This window comes from Mixophyes fleayi, chromosome 1 (assembly GCF_038048845.1).
Source record: "Mixophyes fleayi isolate aMixFle1 chromosome 1, aMixFle1.hap1, whole genome shotgun sequence".
NCBI lineage: Eukaryota > Metazoa > Chordata > Amphibia > Anura > Limnodynastidae > Mixophyes > Mixophyes fleayi.
The window spans coordinates 298,628,329-298,652,091 of NC_134402.1; the positions used below are offsets into that span (position 1 = coordinate 298,628,329).

Consider the following 23,763-nt stretch of genomic DNA (forward strand, 5'->3'; position numbering starts at 1 on the left):
GTTAAATAGAAAACAATTCAGCCGGTCTAGACTGTAGAATATAAATAGAAATGGAGAAAGGCAGTTTGGTGTCAGTCTGTATCAGACCCAGGGGCTGATTGGGAACTTAAAGTGGCCCTGGAAAAAAGTCTGAAAGTAGCCTCATGTGGGAGGGGCCAAATAAATTGTAGGCGGGGCTCAGTATGTGTGTGCACCCAGTGTGTCTGCCCAGAGTATGTGTGCCCAGTGTGTGTACCTGTATACGTGTGTCCTGTTCTTGTCATTTTCACCTCCTGTAGCTGCTGGTGTCTTTAGCTCAGTTGCTGCTTGTCTGGAATGTTGGAGGACCTATTTGGAAAAAAAATGGGTACATGAAATTTAGAAAACTCCAACCATCCCCGGCATTAAATCAATAGCATATACATTTACTAAATAGCCATCCTCTCCCCAAACTCAGCACCACATTCAATAGACCCCAAGCTTCCCCATCTTAAATTAATAGGCCGCACCAATAAATGAAATTGCCCCACCATCATCCCACAAATAAGAAATTACCCATTAAATAATTAGCCCCCACCTAAACACCTCCATTAATTTAATAGCCTACCTCCCACATAAATGATATTAAGAAACCCCCTCACACTCTCTTTTAAGAACCCCCCTCCCTTCCATCCCTTGCACTTAATATTAAGAACCCCCCTTCACACTATATATATATATTTATTTTTATTTTATTTTTTAAAAGCCCCCCCATCACACTCACACACTATATTAACATACCCCTCCTTCCCTCACACACTATCTATATACTAAAAGCCCCCCCCAATCACACACTGTATTAACATACCTCTCCTCTCCCCTCCCACTTACACTTACCTTGTAACATCCGCTGTCTGAGAGATGCAGACAGCCTCTCCTGTCGCTCTGCATGTCTGGCTGCTTCCTCCTATCAGTGCTATAGATAGGAGTCACATGGGATGTGCATCACGTGACAGGTGCCACCCCATGTGACTCCTGTCTATTGTTCTGATAGGAGGAAGCAGCCAGACACAGGGATCCATGCCGCAGCCACATTCAGGAAGGTGGCTGGTCCCGAAGGAGGGGCCAGCCATCCACTATCACACAGACCCCCTCCGCTAGCACCCGTTCCGGGGGGGAGACTTACAAAAAAATTTTTTAAAAAGCCAAAAAATACATGCAGCGGCCTCCTGAGGCCAGCGGCCTACCGGGAAAAGTCCCGGTAGGTTGTATGGCCAATGATCAGACCCCCCTACACTTGTAGTTAAATGGAAAAAATTCAGCCAGTATAGACTGTACAATATAAATAGAAATGGACAAAGGCAGTTTGGCGTCAGTCTGTATCAGACCCCCCTCCACTTGTACTTAAATAGAAAAAATTCAGCCAATATAGACTGTATAATATAAATAGAAATGGACAAAGGCAATTTGGTGTCAGTCTGTGTATGACACCCTACCCTTATCATGAAATTGACAAAACAGCAGCCTTTTAAGACTGTACGTGATATAGAAATGCCCCAAGTCCCTTTCCTATTTGGGGGTAGATTGCACCCTACACTTATATAGAAAGTTTTAAAAAGATGTTATCATCATCATCTTCAGCATCATCCTCACTCTCATCAGTGTGTACATCATCATCACAGACTATCAATTCATCTCCGCTTGAATCCGCCATTAGAGAACTGTCAGTGCTTGGATGTATTTGATGTTAAAAGCCTTCCTCGTGGAAAATGTAGTTCATTTTTTTGAACATCACCTTCTCCGCATTTATCGGAAGTAACCTCCTACGTCGATCACTGACTAGGTTCCCGGCTGTGCTGAACACTCTTTCAGAGTACACACTGGAGGGTGGGCAGCTTAGGTATTGCAAAGCAAGTTTGTACATGGGTTTCCAAATGGCCTGCTTTTCTTCCTCGTAAGGAAAGGGACTGTCTGACATTTCCATATCAATTACCTCTTGAAAATAATCCTTCACCATCCTTTGCATGTTAATACTCGGATTGGATGACGTTATGGGCAAGGTCACACTTTTTTTGAAAAATCTTTCAAACCAGCCCAGATGTTAAACTGTTCTGGTCTGACTCCTGCGTCTTCCCTGCTTCACTTTGGAAAATTAATTTTTTTCCGAGCAGCAGCTGCTTGAGAAACTGAAGGAGGACAAGTCGTCAAGCCAAGGCCTAATTCAGCGGACAACTTTCTGAGCAATAGCTCCTTGCAAAGGTTCACATCTCGCTCATTTTTAAGCAAAGAATCAATGTAGGTCTGAAACCTTGGATCAAGCACAGTGGCAAAAACGTACTGATCCGAGTTCAAGAATTGAATTACTCGAGGATCATTGCAAAGCGAATTAAGTACTTGATCTACAAGGCCAACATACTTTGCGGACTTGCTTTCTTTCATCTCTTCCTTCAGTTTCTCAATCTGCTTTTCCAATAGTCGAATTAAGGGAATGACTTGGCTCAAGCTAGCAGAGTCTGCACTCACTTCACACGTCACAACTTCAAATGGTCTAAGCACCTTGTACAGCACAGAAAGGATTCCCCACTGTGCAAAAGTGAAACACATCCCCCCTCCTTTCCCAATGTCATGGCTTGTGCAATACGCTTGGATGGCTTTGCGCTGTTCCTCCATCCTCTGAAGCATGTACAGGTTGGAATTCCACCTAGTTAACACCTCTTGCTTAAGTTGGTGGCAGGACAAGTTAAACTGTTCTTGGAGCTGCTGCAATCTCCTACATGCAGTGACAGAATGCCTAAAATGTCCCAAAATTTTACGGGCCACCGAAAGCATGTCCTGCACCTCTAGGTTATTTCTTAGGAAGCTCTGCACCACCAAGTTTATGGTGTGAGCAAAACAGGGAATGTGATGGAATTCACCCAGCTGTAATACTCGCAATATATTGTTGGCATTATCAGAAATGACATATCCTGGGGAGAGTCCAAGTGGTATAAGCCATGTATCAATCACATCTCTTAGTTTTCATAACAAATTGTCAGCTGTATGCATGTTAGTGAAGCCGGTGATACAAAGAGTGGCCTGCCTGTGACAAATGTTACATAGTGGTGTACATGCTTCTGCTGTTCCTGCTGGTGAAGGCGAATGACCAACCCAGTGGGCTGTCACAGTCTTATAGTCTTTGGTTTGCCCACTTCCACTTGTCCACATATCTGTGGTTAAGTGGACAGTGGGCAGAATGGCATTTTTCAGCGCAATCACTACATTTTTACACACTTTTTGGTATAGTTGTGGAATTGCTTTACGGGAAAAATGGTGTCGCAATGGAATTTTGTAACGCGGACACAAAACCTCAATTAACTGTGAAAAACCAGCTGCGTTTATTGTGGATATTGGACGCAGATCTAACACTAACATGGTAGCCATGGCATCTGTGATTCGCTTGGCGACTGGGTGACTGCTGTCATATTTGCTTCCCCTAGCAAATGACTGTTTCACAGTTAATTGTTGTAATGTAGGACTGCTCTTTTTCTTGGCCTTCTTCTGGGATGAAGATTCACCCCCAGCAGCAGAAACAGCAGCAGCAGTCGGACTAACGCTTTCTTCAGAGGAATCAATTATAGTGCTGGAGTCATCCAGCCTTACTAAGTGGAATGCAGGGCTAACTCCGAGCGCTACTGAGGATATTGATGAGGATGGTGTTGTGGGTGTATTTTGTAGCTGTCGGGATGTCGGTGACCAAAGGGTCCTAGCTGATGATGGAGTGCTTGTAATTTTTTTGGAAAAACTATTAGCTTTTCCCAATACCTTGCCATGAACTCTCGTCAAATGGCGTAACATGGATGCGGTTCCAAGATGGTTATGGTCCCTCCCTCGACTGACTGTGGCTTGACATACACTACAAATGGCTATACAACTGTCGTCTGGATTTGGGTAGAAATAATTCCACACATAAGAAGTGGATTTTTTTGTTTTATGCCCAGGCATGACAATGGCCTTTTTCTTGTCACGTGCCTGAACTGCTGCCACTGGTGCAGGACTTACACAAACAATCTCATCCTCATCAACATCCTCATTAGCGCCCTCGTTGCCTACACAAATCTTCCCCTCATCCTCTTCTAATTCCAAAGTGGCATCCTTAATTTGTGTATCACCGGCTAAACTCGGGCTGTTCAGGCACACATCAGCAGAAATGCTGAAAGGGCCCTTCTTTATGGGTACACTAACAGAATGCTCACGATTACACATACCACTGGAGGATGGACTCTCCACAGGGATTGGTGTAATTTCTGATTCTGAGCATACATTTTCCTCTAATGCCTTACTGTTTTCTTGCAGCTCAGCTTTCACGCGTAACAGTAGTTGTGCACCACTTTTGGACTTCAAATTAGTTGGTCTTGCTTGATCATGAGTCACCATACTAGAAGAAGGCTCAGTAACATTTTTTGATCTGCCACTAATTAAGAAAGGCGAAGGCCTCATTCTTTCTTTGCCACTGCGTGTGTAGAATGGCAAGTTGGAATTTTTTTTTTTATCGGCAGTTAACTTTTCCTCAGTTACAGTTCTTTTTCGCTTCAACATGGTAAAAAAAAAATTGGGGTGTGTTTTTTTCCCTGATTTAAAAAGACTATGTATTTTTTTACGTAGGCTTTACCAGATGATGTACAGGGAAGACTACCATCAGTACTGGTGCCAGCACCTGCTTGCTGATCCTGCTCATATGTGGACTGATTTAAATCCATATTAATGAGCCCAAAGCACTGGTAGTGCTAAATATTAAATAGGTAGTGCTGCTAGATAAGACTTTCAGCACCAGAAAAATTGTGGTTTCACACTGGGGAATATGGGACACCCCAAAGCACTTGTAGTGTAAAATATTAATTAGATAGTGCTGCTAGATAAGACTTTCAACACCAGAAAAATTGTGTTTTCACACTGGGGAATATGGGACACCACAAAACACCTATAGTGTAAAATATTAAATAGATAGTGCTGCTAGATAAGACTTTCAACACCAGAAAAATTGTGGTTTCACACTGGGGAATATGGGACACCCCAAAACACTTGTAGTGTAAAATATTAAATAGATAGTGCTGCTAGATAAGACTTTCAACACCAGAAAAATTGTGGTTTCACACTGGGAAATATGGGACACCCCAAAACACTTGTAGTGCAAAATATTCAATAGATAGTGCTGCTCGATAAGACTTTCTGCAGCCAGAAAATAGTTTCTGTAGAAGGGAATATGACAACACAAACAGTTGGTAATGTTTGCTAAAATGCCTACTCTATCCTCCTCTCTTCCTGCTACAACAATTGCTTCAAGAATAATTGCAAGAATAATAATGTATATAATAATTGCTCTCTGCCTGCTATAATGCTGCCTGCAACCTAACCCTTCTCTCTCCCTCTGTCAAATGGCGATGTATTGCTGTGGAGGCGGGTATTTATGGATTTTAAATATCGCAAGAACCGAGCTCCGAGATGCAACGACGTCACAATGACAATGCTCTGCTCGGTACTCGGATAGGTGAAGTTCGGGCAGATTGGATCTCGGGGAACCGAGCCCGCCCATCTCTACTTCTGAAGTCTTTTCATGTGAAGTGACCAACACAGCAGGAGGTTGTTACCTTTTAGTCCTGTGTAGGTTTTCTTCCTCTATCTTGGAACCTGTCTGAACAATGTAGAATCAAGATTGATGTGAATTTTATTACAGCTTAAATTGCGTTAGCTTCACGGTTAAAGGATGTATTATATCCTAAAGGTAATTATTGTATGTGATTTATCAGTCTTTGTGTGTCAAATGTGAATAAAAATGGCCCAGTTTGACTATGTAATGTATTATGCCATCTGTACTTTCAGAATATCACTAGTACCTCAAACTAATGAGCATGCAACTGTCCTTTTTAGGACTTCCTGAGCTAATAAACATCACTGCTTAAGGAACATGCTTGGATGCCTACTTACCTGCTGTAATTCCTGTAACCACAAATTAGATTAAATCTAATCCGTTATCCGGCTGTCTGAGGTTGGGACCCAGCATTCCAGTACCAATGCTCTGCCAGCTTTGGCTAGTGTGATAGGCCAGGGGGAAGCATCCACAGCAACCCTGATCTGAAGGCAAGAGGTCAAGTGTACCAGCCCAGGTGTACCAGCAAGGAGGTACCCTAGCAGCAAGAGTTACTCAGAAGGACGCGGCAGCAAAAGCCCCTCCTACTGTGGTAAGATAGTGCATTTGTGATAAAGACAAGGGGATGGTAGCAAGGCAAGCCCAGCCGGTCCCCTACAACACAACAGACATGGTGGCATAGAAGGGTCCATCCTATCACAAAAACGCTTTATTTAAATAAAGCATTGCTTTAATCTCAACTTTTGCTTTTCCCAAGACAAAGCTTCTAGTTACACATGCACACGCGTGAACCGGCATGCACAGACACCAACAATTGGTTCCTGGATCAATCACACCCGTGTACCATTTAAAAATCTGTGGTTCCCAGCCATGATCTCAATTACTTTGCCATCGTAGCACAGTGCAAAACACTTGCGTAGGAGAAAGTTGCCACTATTTTGAGGACAATCCCAGAACATTTAAAAAAAAGTTTGTCTATTTCTCCCAAGCATAGGGACATCAAATAAATGCACTATTAATCAAGGAAGAAATGGGGATACGTTTTTTTTCACAATTTTTTGAAACAAGGGGAACCTTTAAGGAGTCATCAGAAACTCAAACACATCTCCCCTACTTTTATTACTAATAGAGTCAGATGCATACCCACTTGCTTCTCAAAGAGGCAAGTGGGTATGCATCTTCTATGCATCTTCTTCTTCTTATTATTCTCTAGGACAAATGGCAGCAATTGTGCAATTGTGCAAAATTAAATGCTCTTCACATATTAAGATATTCTGTGGCAAGCAATGGTGGAAGTGGGGGTGTATATGGTGGAATGCAATACCTACTACCTTCATTGTAAAACTGTCAATTCCATTCACTTACATTCCCATTACATCTTTCATATTGTCACTTCTAAATTTCCATTTCAACCACTTGTGGTAAGTAAATAGGTATTAGTGTTTTCTTGCAAATATATTAATTATTCGGTTATTGTTTATATTTAAACATAGACTTCCACTATCCAACGCTGGTATTATAAACTGTGTGGGTCTCAACCTGTCTTCGTTCCTCATCCCAACTATGCGAGTTCTTAGGATCCTTACACAAGAGCTTGTGTGCATCAATCAGCATGGGAGTCATTCCGTGCTAATGATACAACCACCTGTGCTTGTATTGCAAATTCTGAACCTTTAACAGAAAACTTTCAGAAATATCATATTGCAGTAACTTACTTGGCAGTCACACACAGATGATTTTGGGAGGCCTCTGTTCTACATTCAACTGTTATTTACTATTATTTACAGAAGTTGAAATGGACATAAATATTACATTTTTACACTTATCTCAATGCTACTGTTCATTTGTGCTTATTTGGGCACAGATTTACTAGCAAACATGGACTTGGATCACTTACAATATTTTTTTGAAGATTGGAGCTCAAAGACATTAGCTTTAAAACTTGCAGGTATTTTTAGTCCTTTCAGTAGATTATTGACCACCTGAATGAATTGACTCTAGGGGGAGGAATTAAATTGGACATTATTACCATTATTATGGTAATAATGCGCCTAAAATACCGCTATTACGGTAGATTCAACACCGTTTTTTGCTGGAAGCTCCCTGAGCTGCAAGCAGAAATCCAGGTTAAAACTACCGTAAAAACGGTAATAGTTTTAACACTGCACTAATTCGGGGGGAATTGAATTCCCCCATAAAAGCATTTGCAATGGAATTCATGTTGTAGTGATTCTTCACCAGTGAAGAACTGGAAAGTAAACAAACAAGTTTAAGAGAAATGTTCAAGACACCACAGAGAAAAGTGGGGACAAAACCCTGAAATACAACAAACAATTAGGCATTGAGTTAGGTTTGTGATTTCCAGATTGGAAGAATGTGACTATGTTTAAAGGAAAAGAGAATTATCTCAGAAAATGTCAGAAGTTAAAAATGTCTGTTGATCATTTAACAAAAACAAAAATTGGTTATTGGTTACACAGGATGCAACTTAATGCTTAGCCAGATCGCGGAACAACCAGATCTGTACGCAATTTAGAAACCCGAGTCAGTGGTTAAACTGCACTAAATTTAGAAACAGTGCAAAGTGCCTATAATATTCTGTGCATCTGACCCCTATGTGTTCTACTCAAATCCATGATAGAGGTGTTAAGCTGACGGCCTTATCATAAACCTACAGTACAAACGGTAGAGATCTTCACATATAGCAGCCGCCAGGACTTAACTCTAAGTAGTGCAAGTTTATGAGCAACACCACAGCGGATAGGTAAGAGGAGCTAATCCATATGCAAAAGAGTAGTTAGCCAACAGGACAGGATCGGGGATCCGTAGCAGAGGGGGTGGTCAGGGAAAGGCAATAGGCCGGTGCTGGCGGGAAACAGGGAAGTCCAGAAACAAGTCCAAAAGGACGGGGCAACAGGCAAACAGCAGAGTCCAAATTCAAGCCAAGGGTCACAACGAGGGATCAATTCAACACAGAACAGAGAGCACAGAAACAGGGAACAGGTCAGCAACCAAGGTCCAGAAGCTATAACCGGCAGGGAGGCTAATAAATTAGCTCAGCACTCCTCCTACTGCCTGAGGAGGTTGAGCACAATCTTCAAACATTTGCACACGTGCCCGGCTGTGTGTTTGCCGGAGCGCAGCGCCTGCACTGTGAATGTCCTGGCCATTGCCTAGGTGATGGCCACGACAGGAAAATGGAAGTGACGTCCAGGCTGTTACCATGACAGTACCCTCCTCCTTGAGGATGGGTTAAGGAACCCAGACACCCTGGTTTCTGAGGAAACTTCCTATAGTACTCTTTGATAAGCCTATTAGCATGTAGGCATCTCAGTGGAACCCAAGACCATTCCTCCGGGCCGTAGCCCTTCCAAAGTCACAAGAAAGTGAATTTGTCCCTGGACTTTCTTAGAATCGAGGATTTTTTCCACAAGGAATTCATGATGCCCATTCACACTGACTGGCCGTGATCCTCGACACCTGTGAGAATTGAATTTATTAGTGGAGACAAATGGTTTCAGGAGAGAACAATGATATGTATTAGAAATTTACAGGGATGGAGGGAGTATAAACCTAAAGGCCACTGGATTGACCTTCTTGATGATAGTAAAAGGTCCAATATACCTGGGTCCCAGTTTCCTGCAAGGGTGCCTAAGCTTGATGTTCCGTGTAGAGAGCCAGACTTCATCTCCGACTTTAAAGTAATATGCTCTACGATGCCGATCTGACACGGATTTAGATCTGAAAGAAGTCTGGAGCAGAGCAGAGTGGATCCTCTTCCAGAAAGTTCTAAGTCGTGATGCAGTAGAGGACATTCCAGGAGACCCAAAAGAATTTATGGAGGAGAGAGAATTAGCCCTGGGATGGAAACCGAGGTTGCAGAAGAATGGAGAGATACGGGTTGAGGAGTGAGAGGAGTTATTATAGGCAAATTCAGCCCATTGGAGTAGAGATGCATATTTAACATGAAACTTGTAGATGTATAGGTGGAAATACTGCTCCAGGGACTCGTTTACCTTTTCTGTTTGTCCGTTGGATTGTGGATGGTAAGCTGACGATAGACTAACCTTCATTCCCAGCAGATTGCAGCAGGCCCTCCAGAACTGAGCGACAAACTGGGAGCCACAATCAGAAATGATGTCCTCAGAGACACAGTGTAAACATAAGATATGCTGAACAAACATTGAAGCCAGGGTCTGCGCATTGGGTAACTTGGGTAATGATACAAAGTAAGCCATTTTGCTGAAGCAATCCATGACCACCCAGATAGTAATGTGACCGAATGACCGTGGCAGGTCTACAATGAAATCCATTGAGAGATGCGTCCATGGCTTAACTGGAATAGACAAGGGAATCTACTGGTCCGAAGGGCGGTTCCTGAAGGATTTGTTTCTGGCACATACCTCACAAGAGAGAACATAAGTCATAACATCAGAGGATAGGGTAGGCCACCAAACCCACCGAGAGAGGACTTCAATGGTTTTGGATTTTCCTGGATGCCCAGCAAGTTTGTTTCTGTGACATTCTGTCAAAAACGTTTCCCTCAGATGGACCGGAACGAACAGCTTGCCTGTAGGGGTTTCAGAGGGAGCAATTCTTTGAAAATGGCGGTAACCCCAAGCTCTTGGGTCAGGCTAGCATGGATTGCAGAGGACTGAATGATGGGCCGAGGATCAGTAGGCTGAGCGTCACATAACATGAAACTCCATGAGAGAGCATCGGCTTTGACGTTTTTGGAGCCTGTCAGAAAAAGTGATTAAGAAATTAAAGCGAGTAAAGAAGAGGGCCCATCGGGCTTGTCTAGGATTCAAGGTGTTGGCAGCCTGAATATACTGAAGATTTTTATGGTCTGTGAGGATGATAACTTGATGGTTAGCCCCCTCCAACCAATGTCGCCACTCCTCCAAGGCCCATTTGATGGCTGACAACTCACAGTTACCCACGTCGTAATTGATCTCAGTAGTTGAAAATTTCCGGGAGGGATATGCACATGGATGCATCCTTCGGTTGTGGGGGCCCTCTGAGAGAGAATAGCACTAGCCCCTACATCTGAAGAGTCTACTTCGACAATAAACGGGAGTTCAGGGTTTGGGTGCCTGAGGACTGGAGCACATGTAAAGGCCTCCTTGAGAGAAGAAAAAGAGGTAAGAGTTGCAGTGACCAGTTAGCTGGATCAGCACCTTTAGGAGTAAGAGCAGTGATTGGTGCCACGAGCACTGAGAATGAGCGGATGAACCTCCGATAATAGTTGGCAAAACCAAGAAATCGTTGCATGACTTTCAAGTTAGTGGGAAGCACCCAGTACTGGACTTCCCGGGCTTTGTCAGGATCCATTGAGAACGCCCTGGAGGAAATGATATAACCCAAGAAGGTAACACGGGTGACCTCAAATTCACATTTTTCAAGTTTATTATACTGTGATGCTGAGTCTAAGAAGCACCTCTCGAACTATTTGATGGTGCTGCACCAAGGACTGTGAATAGATTAGAATATCATCTAGATAAACAACGTTAGACTCCGCACCTCTCTGGGGGTAGCTGTCACTCAAGCAGAGATCAAGGCCATTGCCACTATCTGGCTTTCCTGACACACATTGTGCCATGCTGCCCCCCCTCACCTGCATCACACTGTGCCATGCTGCTCCCACCCTCACCTTCATCATTCTGTGCAATGCTGCTTTTCCCCGTTCATCACTCTGGTCTATGCTGCTTCCACCCCTTCATCACTGTGCCATGCTTTTTCCCCCCTTCATCACACTGTGTCAAGCTGCTTCCCCCTCTTCATCACTCTGTGCCATGCTGCTCCCCCTCTCCTTAATTACACTGTGCCATTCTGCTCCCCCTCTTCTTCATCACTCTGTGCCTTTCTGCCTCACACCTAAATGCACTTATTATAGATTATTATAGCAGATATTATAGCTTTAGAAATGATACATTTCAAGTTTGTTGGATCTGCTTCATATCAGGAATTGATGACATAACTAAGTTGGCAAGTACCTTGTTGCTATTATTTTTCAAATGTAATTGTGTCTGCTTTACGCACCGACAATAAATAACCCAGTTGTCGAAGTGGAAATTTAGAAGTGGCAGTATGGAAAATATATATTGATTGTAATTTGATAGTTTTACAATCAAAGCAGTAACAGAAGTGGCAGTATATGGCACCGTATACCAGCCCACTTCTACCACTGAAATAACCGCATGATTTGAATTTTAAGCAGCCTCTTTAGCTTCAACCTCATGTGTTGTGTTACCTGGTGCTGAAATTTGTCGGAACAATAGAATTTAAAAATGTGTGGGCCATAGTATTGACAGCAATGCAAACTGTATATTTTAATATCGTTCACAAGCTTACGTTTACACTTGCCCAACACAGCAGACATTTTATCAGAATTATTCTTGGATTGGAAATGTCTTTTAATGAGAATTCAATTTAATTACAGAAAAATCTCATATAGTTATTTTTAAATTATGTTCATGTCTATTTTCTTGCAAATGATCTTATTTTTTTATAGTATTACATGTATTTTTATCATTGATTGTACTAGTCCTCACCATATGAATGCAACATTGTGCTAAGGTTCACAAATTTCTTTGAAATAACAGTTTTTCTAGTACAGTACATTAAAAAAAACACCTTCAGTTTGAGATAAATAAAATAAAGTCTGCACTCATCCTAGCACTTTGGGCTTGATTTAGAATAGGACGCAAGCTCATTTGAGCCAAGTAAAAATGTCACTTTCTTAAAATTTTCCACACCGCACACTTGCACAACTTGCATCCATATTTTAAGTTGCATGTACCATGAACTTGCAGCCCTTGGTGGATCTCCTCCTTGTACAGGGGAATGATAAGTCTCAATTGAGCTAAGTTTGCTACACTGTAAGCCGTTAGACCATAAGAGAATTATCATATATTATTAAAACTGACAACGAGGATGCAAGGGTTTATGGGAAAAAGATAAAATAATGGTTTTCCCTGTAGGTTTAAAAACACCATAGTAGATGCTGAAGTCCTGTTAGCTAATTTATTTATGCATCCATCAAGGTTCATAGTGTCAACTGTATTCATGTATTATCTACTACATGTTCATCTGTAACCAGTTTTGAAGTGGGTGCATGTTAGCAGTATGCAGTACATCAAGAGACAAGGGTGTTGATCCCTGCTTTTGTTAGAGAGAGTAACCTATTGACTTATTTGATCCAATAATTAAGGGCATGGCTGCATGTGAAAGGGGAGGGTCATGATGTGAGAAGGAGAATTGATATGACTGGAAAGCCCCAGATAGATGGTGGAAATAGCAGTGATAACCTGAAGCTGACAGATTGCAAAGAACAAATGTTGAATGCCAGTGGAACATATGTGCTAAATCAAAGATAAAGTATAAACAGGATGGTGTGGGAGGAAAAGCATGTGTTCACATACAACTTTAGTTCCCTCAGTGCATATTTGACACACTTCTCCTTTAGGTACTCTGAAATAAATAACATTGACCAATAGGGAAAAGGATTTTCAGAAGTGACATTGACCTGTTGTAAGAATCCCTACCCCCTACTGGCCAGCGTAGTTTAGCTCTGAATTCCTTGAGATAGAAGGTCCTAGGTTTGTCTATGTGTCACATTTCTGCCAATGTTCACCCAAATTTTCACAGGTCAGCCAACTTCTTTGTAAGTGAGAACAAGTGGGAGGGCCTGAACCAACATATAGCCAATTGTTTAAATGTTAACAACAGCACAGTGTAATGATATGAGGCTCCCGTCAAACGTGTGACAATTGGAATGTCAACTGCACTTAATACACTCCAATTGTTTGCTAGTGATGAGCTAGATCTTCAGAACTGTTCAGTGAAATAGTCACCTCATTCCGCATTTAGCCACAACATTTTGCTTTATCTATAGTAAAAAAATGTGAATTTACACATAAAGCTTGGAATGGCATTCTGCTGAATGGTGCAACAGAAGCTGAAGCCGACGATTGCATCACCAGAGTGTGAAGCTGAATTTCTGAAAAATGTTGCCATAGTTTGCTTAACTCTATTGTTTCTATGCATCTATAAGTAGAGTATTATTACATGGGAACATATATATGACCAGCATATGAGCACTGCTCTGAATGTATTAGATTGCATAACAGTACATTTTCATAGTAGGCTGTCTTTTACTTTTCCAATTTTCAAGTTAATCTTTTGCATGATGATGACATTTTAGTATGTGGAGGAAAACTCCACTTTTCTTTATTTTCACCTTACTTAAATCCTCAATATTTTCGTGGCTTTAAAGGTGCTCTTTAGCAACCAAGCTATATAATGTTGTGAAGTTAATAACAAATGACTGGGTATGGAAAATGTTTCATAGTTTTTGCTTTCTGTAGATGTAGACCTGATTACCAACAAATCTAATTACTATAAGGGAAAAAAATTGTCCATGCAGCTGGGAACAGTTATGTTGCTCGGCCAGGATTTGTGCTTATAAATGTTTACTTACATTAATACACAGTGCTCTGTAAGCAGTTTACAAAAGAGTAATTTGCATTCTTTCGGAATGTCTTCACACCATTCAGCGTATACAATCAAACTCACATTAACATCTTCAGTGCCCGCAGTGTTTGTGAATTCCTCAACTGAAAGATACTTGGGAATTTGGAGATCGACGAATAAATGTCTCATTGTAATGGACAAACACTCAATTTATGACAAAATACTTTACTATGTTGCACTGTTTACGGAAAATGTCCGACATTTTTGAATAGTGACAATTTACGGAGTATCCTGAGTAAATGTATTATTCATGCATTCTTGCATGAGGTCAAATAAAACTGTCAGGCGCCGTCCCTGTGTTTTCACTTCTACACAGGGACGGGCGCCAGCCTTCTGTGATGCGCTCACATCTGGTTGCTCGGCAACTAAACACACAACCTCCGGTGATTCGCCGGGCGGTTCGGCACATGTGCGCCCCGTTGCAAAGCAGTGGGACGCTACTCCTAGTCTTGGCAGCGGTATTCCACGTTACAGCCACCTGTAATTACGTTCTCTCTCTCTCTATTTATTCTCGGCTCTGGCACCATGTAGGTGCCAGGGTATTGAGTTCCCTTGCTCCAGTGCTTCATTTGTTCTTGGTATTCGGACTGCTCCTGTGTTTTGACCTCGGCTATATACTGACCTGCTCTTGATTCTCCTGCCTGGTTCTGGCGTTACTGATACCTACTCCTGTATTTGACCTCGGATTGCCTGACTAAGCTTGTGGATTTTCCTTCAGTACCTCTTCTGTCAGTGTGGTTTTGACCCAGATTGCCAGACACTCTCTTCCATCTAATTACTTCACTGTTTACTCGCATTGAGAGGCGCGACCTGTGTGTCTCCTAACTCCCTTGCAGGGGTCCCTGGCGAAGACCAGAGCCACGTTAGACTCCGTACCTCTCTGTAGAGTAGTGTCAAAATCAGCAACCAAACTTCCAGTTTCCATTATAAAACATGACAAAAACTGATTCTGCCATTTTATCTTGGATGTTCTCTCGCCTCCTCAAACTCAATCTTTTAAAAATATATTTAATAATTTTTTAATAATATTCCCACCAGCCAACAGAAGTTACCTAGCTGACATTTCTATTCCTGTTTACAACATGACAATAGATCCTGCCCCACAAGCTCACTACCTAGGTGCGAATCTTGCCTCAGAGCTATCCTTTGTTCCCCACATCCAATCCATATCTAAATTGTGTTACATACATCTAAGAAATATTTCCAGAATATGCACAATACACTGCAAAAACTTTCATTTATGCACTCATCTCCCGAATTGACTATTGCAATACCAATATTACTGGTCTTCCCCAACTCTCACCTCTACAATCTATTTTGCGCACAGTTGCTAGATCGATTTCCCTTGCAAATCATTCTTTCACTGCTGATCCAATCTGTCAGTCTCTACTTTGGTACACTGTTTTTTTTTTTACCAAATCCAATATAAAATACTTCTACTAACACAGAAGGCCAAAAGTACACCAACATATATCTCCTCACTTGTCTCAAAATATTTCCCAACTAGACACCTTCATTCTGCACAAGATCTGCGTCTCTCATTATCATTCATTATCTGTTCCCATTCCTGGTTACAGGATTTAGCTCGGGCTGCACCCACTTTGTGAAATTCCCTCCCTCACACAAGACTCTCCTCTAGTCTTTAAACCTTCAAATTTTCTCTGAAAACCGACCTCTTCCGACAAGCTTATAAAATTACTTAACTAACCTGTCAATCTCCCTAGGGTACCCTATTACCACCCTCTACACAGTTCATATAAGACAACAAACCTCTGACCCCATGACCAGCATTGCTGTCTGATTGGATCATGCAGCTGACTAAGCACTTTTACCTTTGCAATCTGGCTGTACCAATATGTAACATGTAGCACTAAACATCATGGAACCAACTCCCATTGTTCTATAGATTGTAAACTTGTGAGCAGGGCCCTCTTACCTTGTCTGTCTTCATTACCCAGTATTGTTTTATTAGTGTGTCTGCTCCCAATTGAAAAACTATACGGAATATGCTGGTGTTAAATAAATGATGATATATAAATGTTGATGATGATATTAAAATTTGGGTTGAGCCTCATATGGATTAAATTAACCATGAAAGTGAGAGGACATCTGGGGTAAATGTATCAAGGTGCAAATTTTCAGCGATTTAAAATCACAGAAAATCGCGTGAAATAACCTGCGATTTTAGTCCCCAAGTCGCCATATATATTAAGTAGTGATTTTTAGCCTGAAATACCAAAAGGTTGTTAATCTTTCACTCTTTGTGTCCATTTAAACTTGCCCGTGTTTAGCTGAAAATTGCCATTTTCAAATCAATACTCCTTTCTGATTGGTTGCAAGTTTTGCATGCAAAACTTGGGCAATTTTGACCTCACTAACATTATAAAAAGCAAGGTACTTCCTTATTTGAGTTGATAGGGGTTTCAAGAGCAAAGAGAAAGTCTTATTTTGTTTAGTTGCCCTTGTTTGTCTTATTTTCTGTATGTTTATGAATATTTTTTTGGGGGGTGAGTGTTGTTTTTTGGTGTTTACTGTATTTACCCTGTCTTTGGTGTGTGAGTGTATTTGTTTGTTGTTTTATATTTCCCCTGTGTTTTATTTGTCAGTCTGTTTGTTTTTTGGTTTGTCTTTACCCTGTGAATTTGACTGTCAGGATGATGAGACGAAGGAGAGGTGAGGAGGGTATGGACAGTGGGGAGGAGGAAGAGAGAGGAGCTAGGAGGTGAGGAGGAGAAGGAGGAAGAGGCAGGCCCTTCAGTGGGCAAAACTAAATCCTGGTGTAATGTGCAATTTAATTTTGCTGAGAATTGTGCTGTGGTCACAATTATGTGACACTGTGAATGTGGTGGGCCCCATGAAGAGAACTATTGAAAACTGCAATAAAAGAATCTCATCAAAAGGAGAGTGAAGGAGAAGATGACAAAGGACAGGTAAGCAGCTGTAGGGATTGGTGGTGGGCCTGCTCTTGTCATGTCCTACGCATCTTATGAAGAGGAATTTAAACAGCTAATGCCTATTGAGCTCCTTGAGAGCATAAATGTTTGGGATACTGACAGACCTGTGTCTCAACCTAAGGCTGCAAATGCTTAACCTTTCTGTTCAAACAGTAATCCTGTAGCATGTAAATGTTTGATTTTTCTGCACGTTGCAAACAGAAGTCTGAGCATGTATAAAAGATGTGTTGGGGTTTTTTTGGTGAATGTTTTATACAAATATATTACTATCAAACATTTCAAATTCTTCTACACACAGCCTCCGCCTAAAAGCAGACACTCCCAGCACCTGCAGTGGCAACCCAGGAGGAGAATGGCTCCTTAGAAGGTAAATCCACCTATGTTGTAGTGGGAGGGGGAAATTCTATTAATCATTTGCCTGTAATGAAAAACAGCTGTAACTGCTGTTATCCAGATAATGATTATTAATGGGGGGGTTTTATTTTCAAAGGAACATCACAAGCCCAAGTGGCACATTTGGGGACACAGAGGATATGAAGGCACCCAACGTCCAAGGTGATGTTCTAACAACCCTGGAAATTGTGCATACGTCACTCAAGTTTCCACAGCCTGTTGGGTCTGCACCACAAGCCTTTCCTGAAAATCTCCTACCAAGCCAAGAGCAACATCCATCTGTCCCTAATTTGGCACAGTCCATATACTAGTTCAGTGAGGGGCCTGCCAATTTGGTAGCATTCTACCAGGACTCCCTGAGAGGTATTCCGTGCCAGCTGACAAAAGGTTTTAGATGCTTGTGCAATATGCAAGACACCCAGTCTGGATGATGTTTTCTATGACCTACCCTCCCCCCCCCCCCCCTCTGTATTATGAACATCAGCTGCTGGAATGGGCTCACCAACACTGCTGGTGGTAGGGGAATACTTTGGTTTAGGGTCAAATTATGCAGCAGACAGCACCACAACACCATATCAGCCACCTTACCTGGGGCATAGAGAAGCACACTACCAGATGTGTCAAGGCACAGGAATATGGACTGCTAAGGACAAAGGTAAGTTCTATCACCCCTCTATGACAGAGGTGTCATAAACCAGGGTTAACACCCATAACAAGAAATACCTACAATTAAACATATATACATGTAGATGATTGCAGTACAACATAATTCCCCCCCCCAAAAAAAACCCCCCCAAAAAAACCCCCAATAAACCCACATGGCCTGTGCAGCTTAAGAGGAGCCTGGAGCTGTAGATGTACCTCTCTCCATGTCGGTGTTGACTCCAAAATCAGATGTTCCTTCAAAACAGCCAACAAGATTTTTCCTACAAACAGCATTTTCAACCAACCTCAGAGTAATGGGCTTTTGGGGGCCTTCTTATAGTCCTCATTAGCCTGCATAGACCATTGGCTGATGTATTTTCTAATCACGCCCATAAAATGCAGTGTGTTGTAATGCCACAAGTATGCACTTTAAATGGTGACCCATCTGGAAATATTAGGTTTTTCCACATCAAACAAATATAATTATTGCTCCACTGGTGCTGAAATAGTAAGCCACTATAATAAAATAAAATTAAAAAAAAAGTTACTTATAATCATTAATAAAATTTGGTCCACTAATTTATTCTTAAAATAAGAAAATTAATAATCATTTTTGCCCCTCTACAGCAAAAAACATGCTTTATTTAAGCTCCCATTGTGCCTCCTGTTATATTAACACTGCCCAGCAGTGTAACAGTGATGTGTTTTGCAATCTCAACTATAGAAAGCAATTCAAACTCGGTGAGTTTGCAAAATTGCAGCTCCATACATTTGTCGATTTGTATAGAAAGAGTGGCAAAACGTCAGGACTGTGATTTGTAGCAATTTTGAGAATGGCGATTTTGAAAGCAACACTTTTCTGACGATTTTACATCAAATCGCCTTTTAATACATCTGCGATTATAAACTCGCCCGAGAAAATTATTGAAAGCACAAAATGGCACCTTAATATATTTACCCCCTGGACTGTGTTTATTACATGTGGCACTTTCACATGTTTGCAGCTTTTTTGTATGTTGGACAATGTATCAAACTGCAACTTGATGAGACCCTATTTCTGTCAGCTTGTAGCTGGTTCAAATTTCAGGTGTTGTTGCAGAATTAAAATGGCTACTTACCCTTCTGCAAAACAAGATACACACCCAAAAAGGCACAGTCTCGACCCCTTTATTTCATATTCTATTTTATATTTTTAATTACATTGTTTATTGAAGAATCGTTACAAAATACATAGATAATCTTTTATAGTACAAACATGACTTCAACTTATTTTAAATAGTGTTTATAACAATGAACAGAAAGGAAGGATAAGAAGTTGGCGAATATAAAGAGGGGAAAGGGGACTGGAGGGTGCGAGGTACTATACATGTGACTGTATAACTTTGACTAAGCGATACACTACAATCTGAAGGTTAGCTTGCTTCAAAATAGAAAAAGATAATTCCTTAGATACTGTGAGGGAGGTTCCATGGGATCATGCAAGGCTCGGAGGGTAGAGATCACTCTAGAGTGTTAGGGCCCACGACCACAAAGATGAGCTTTTAGAACAGGTAGAGTATAGATCTTCACCTTTAGCAGCTGTCTTTTCCGTAGAGCTTTATATGCTCACAGGTACTCAAATGCCTACAGGTCTTAGGCTCAGAGTAGCAAAAGCTCATCCAATATGGCCGTAGCGCAGATGGAACTGAGGGCGCTAGCCCAGATGGGAGCGGGTAGTCTGTAGCAGGTCGAGGTCAGGTGTCTGAAGCAAACAGGTAAATCGATATCCAAGCAGAGGTCAGGGTCACAAGCGAAACAGCGAAGTCCACAATAAAAGTCAAAAAGTCAGGGAAACAGAAAAACAGGCAAGCAGGCAAGGTCCAAAGTACACGCAAGGGTCACAACAACAGATCCGTCAAACAGGAATCCAACAGCACAGCACAGGACTGGAAACGCTATAACTGGCAGGGAGGCTAAGCCCTCCCTGCCTTAAATACAAAAGATAGCCAATCAGGGTCCTGCCCTTTAACTAGCCTCAGGTGCTGCCTAATAAATTAATACAAATTAATTAGCCTGGAGTCTGTTCTTTAATCTGCACGTGCGCCGGGCTTTCAACGCTGCTGGGACGCGGTGCTGTATTAGAAAGCGTCTCGACCATTGCCATGGATACAATCGGGATGAGGGGAACCGGAAATGACGTCCCGGCTGTTGTCATGACAGCTGGGATGCTGAAAGAGCAAGCGAGCCGCGGATCACCGCGGCTCGTGACATAGAGGGGCTTACCTGAATATTTCTTTGTGCCCAAATCTCATCAAACTTATGTGGTTTATCATGTCGAAAGAATGCTATTTTTTCCATGATTGCAATGTGCCAGACAAATTTCTTAAAGACTGAGATAGAAGGGGTTTGATTGCTTCCAATTTTTAGCAATTAGCCCTTTAGTTGTTGCCAGTAAGTGAAAGACCAGTTTTTGGCTGGACATGCTAACATCCTGGGGAGGTTGAGAGAGTATAAAGCACCAGGGATCTTTCGGTATCTATTCTATTCTTGCAACTGAAATGATAATGGGATGTACCCTGTCCCAGAAATAAACCATAGGAGGAGAAGTCCATAAGATATGGTATATAGCTTCCCTGTGGCCACACTCACATCAGCAGTTGGAGCTAGCTGTATGAAACATTTTGGCTAGTCTATCAGGGGTATAATACCACCTGTAGTAGAGTTTATTCACATTTTTTTTTATATGGGACGAAATGGAACTTGTGGCAACTCCCTCTCTAGTCCCCTCCCAGCATGATTAGTTCGATGCGGGGGCCAAGGTCTCTTTCCCATTCTCTCTCACGACAATTCTGAGGGGGGAATTCAACTCCCCCCGACGCAACGCAGCGCTAAGTCTATTACCGTTACTATGGTAATTTTAGCACAGATTTCTGTTCACAGCTCAGGGAGCCACAAGCAAACACCGAATGAAGACCTATGTCTACACAGTAGGACTTCTCAACAGAGAGAATAATGTACCCTGATATAGAAATTAATTGCTGGTGTAGATACCAATTTTTATAAGGTCACATTGCAGTGGAAGATGGTCATTTACAATAGATCAAAATGTGCACTAAGTATCTCATGTTTATTTCAGATATACTATTACAGAATACACAAATGTTTCTTATTGTGATTAGTATGTCTTTAGTGTATGCAGTGTGTTACTGCATCCTTGCCCTGTATTATGTAGTCAGTCACAACAGTGATGCACTTTTTTCATACATTTGGGAGTGTGGATTTATTCCCCCTATATTTTAGTTCTATATGTTATATTAAAATGAATCTTGCTCTATTACAATAAATACAGTACAAAGTAATCTCTTAATTACAAAATTAAGTATAACGTCATCTCCCAATCATACAAATGTGTGCAATACTATATTACATGCAATAGGCCTTCTTGAGTTTTTGCTACAACTATTATTACCTTGAGGTGTTGTCTCTTAGTTGGACACAAGCTGGCAGGTTTCCTACATGACTTGAATGCCTGATAGCACTCTGCTACCATCTTCAAAGGCATAATGACACTCTTTTACATTATTTTTTTGTTACACAAGTTCCAATACAACACTGGTACATCTACTGTGTATACATACATATATAGATAATTTACATATACTATTTCTACCCAATCCTGGCTAGTGGATTTCTTTACAATGTTATCCAATTTTGTAGACTACTACATTAAGACTTACATACACAATACAATGTGGATAGCGAATTAGGCCATTTTAGACTTAATTAGCCACAAATTGCAGTAGGTATGGGCACAAAAAGGCAGCCAATCCAGATTTATATCTGATGGGAAATGTATGGTCGATGTGTCATCAGCCAACCGCACTAATGGAATGTTCAGTCTTAGCACCAAACATTTGGATCCACATACAAAATTAAAATAATATATTGCACCTCCATTTTTTTTACTACTAAATACTGTTGTTTACCATCAGGTATATTCTATTAAGTTACTCGCATTACTTTTTCTACAATGCCCCCCTTACATAGACATGGAAATCTTATGTGACCTCATGGATTTATGATTTTTTATGATTTTTTATATGAGTAAGAGAGAAAGCACATGATTTCAAAAGGTGTAATTAAAATTGTGTAGTAGAATTGATTTCACCAGTGTCATCCATCAATACTCTTGGTTAATTGACAAACTTTTCATATATGCGTATCATACATAAAAATACACATGAATGGGTATAAAATTATAAAATTATACATGTATTCTGCTCTAGCATAGTATATAAACTAAATTGTACAATACAGTGCTCACTTTTAATACCAACACTCACTTTATTTATTAACAGTAATTTACATAGCACCTACATATTACGCAGCAAGAATATTTTAGTGGCGCTTACAATCAATATTCCCTACTGCACAAACACACTAGGGTTATTTTTTTCAGAAGTTAATTAACCTCACAGAATGGTTTTAGTGTGGTGGTTGAGTATGGGAGTAAAGTGAAGCACCTGGTGGGAATCCACACAAACAGAACATACAAACTCCTCACATATAGGGCCTCAATCAGAATCGAACCCATGACCCCAGGGCTGTGAAACAACAATGCTAACCACTGTGCCACTGTGCTGCACCAGGTGAATTCTCTGAACACAAGTACATTGACAAAAATTATTATTCCATTATATGTAAACTCCTTTACTATGCCAATACCAGTTTTGGCCTGTTCTTTATGTTGGTGGTATATTGAGGGAGCACAGTACATATACTGTTTGAATGGAGAAGTTCTCTATCACCACCTTGTGGTCATAATTGGCACTGCTCTCGACTTGAGGACATGAAGGCTCTGGATTACATGTGCCTAGGGTTGCAGCCAGTAAGGTGTGGCACTACGTGAGTATATATATACTAATATCTATATATATATATATATATATATATATATATATATATATATATATATATATATATATAAATTTATATAGTGATCAAAGAGAAAAGTTCAAAAAAGGAGCACACAAAGTTAAGCTATATTTTTATTACATGATTTCAATTAAAAGACAGCAAGTAAATTCACAGTAGCTTAAAAACAATCTAAAACAAATAGTTTGTCATATAAAAACAGTAGAAATTTACAATGTATCAAGGTATAACACATATATCGTTAATGAGCTAACAAATTACTTATAGATTGTTCCCGTTATTATTTTCTACAAAATTCTCAATCCTGACCATATCTACACTGTATAGAGACCAAAATTTTATATATATTGATTAATAAATGTCTTAGCTCATCTTTTAATTAGTTAAATTGAGCCTATAAATGTGTTTTTTCACAAAAGTACAACTGAAAGATTCAAAATGCACCCAATGGTAAGTATAGGGACAAGGGCAAATATTCAACAACCTCGGAGTTCTGTTTATGAGAAAAAAAAGGACGTGGCCGCTCCTGCAAGGCAGGGCACTCCCCTTAAATGTGCCGGCTCCACTCTTTTTGTTTAAATAATCTTCAACTGCCAAATAAAATCTAATTATTGCATTTGGGTGTAAAAGTAGGGGCAGTCGTTTGTCTAATCCACACATACCAAGAACCACCCCTGATGAAACCAGTTACTCCCATCAAAAGGTGTAAACGTTTGCACCTCCACAGACTTGGTCATCTTA

The 23,763-nt window shown here is 40.9% G+C and overlaps 1 long non-coding RNA gene across 1 annotated transcript; it reads right to left on the reverse strand.

Moving 5' to 3' along the window:
• Positions 1 to 235: 235 nt before the first annotated feature.
• Positions 236 to 922, reverse strand: LOC142108214 (uncharacterized). The gene is made up of 2 exons (XR_012680123.1): positions 856 to 922; positions 236 to 310 (listed from the first exon to the last, which is right to left on the reverse strand). It is a non-coding gene; the product is annotated as an uncharacterized LOC142108214 (long non-coding RNA).
• Between the last annotated feature and the right edge of the window lie 22,841 nt (positions 923 to 23,763).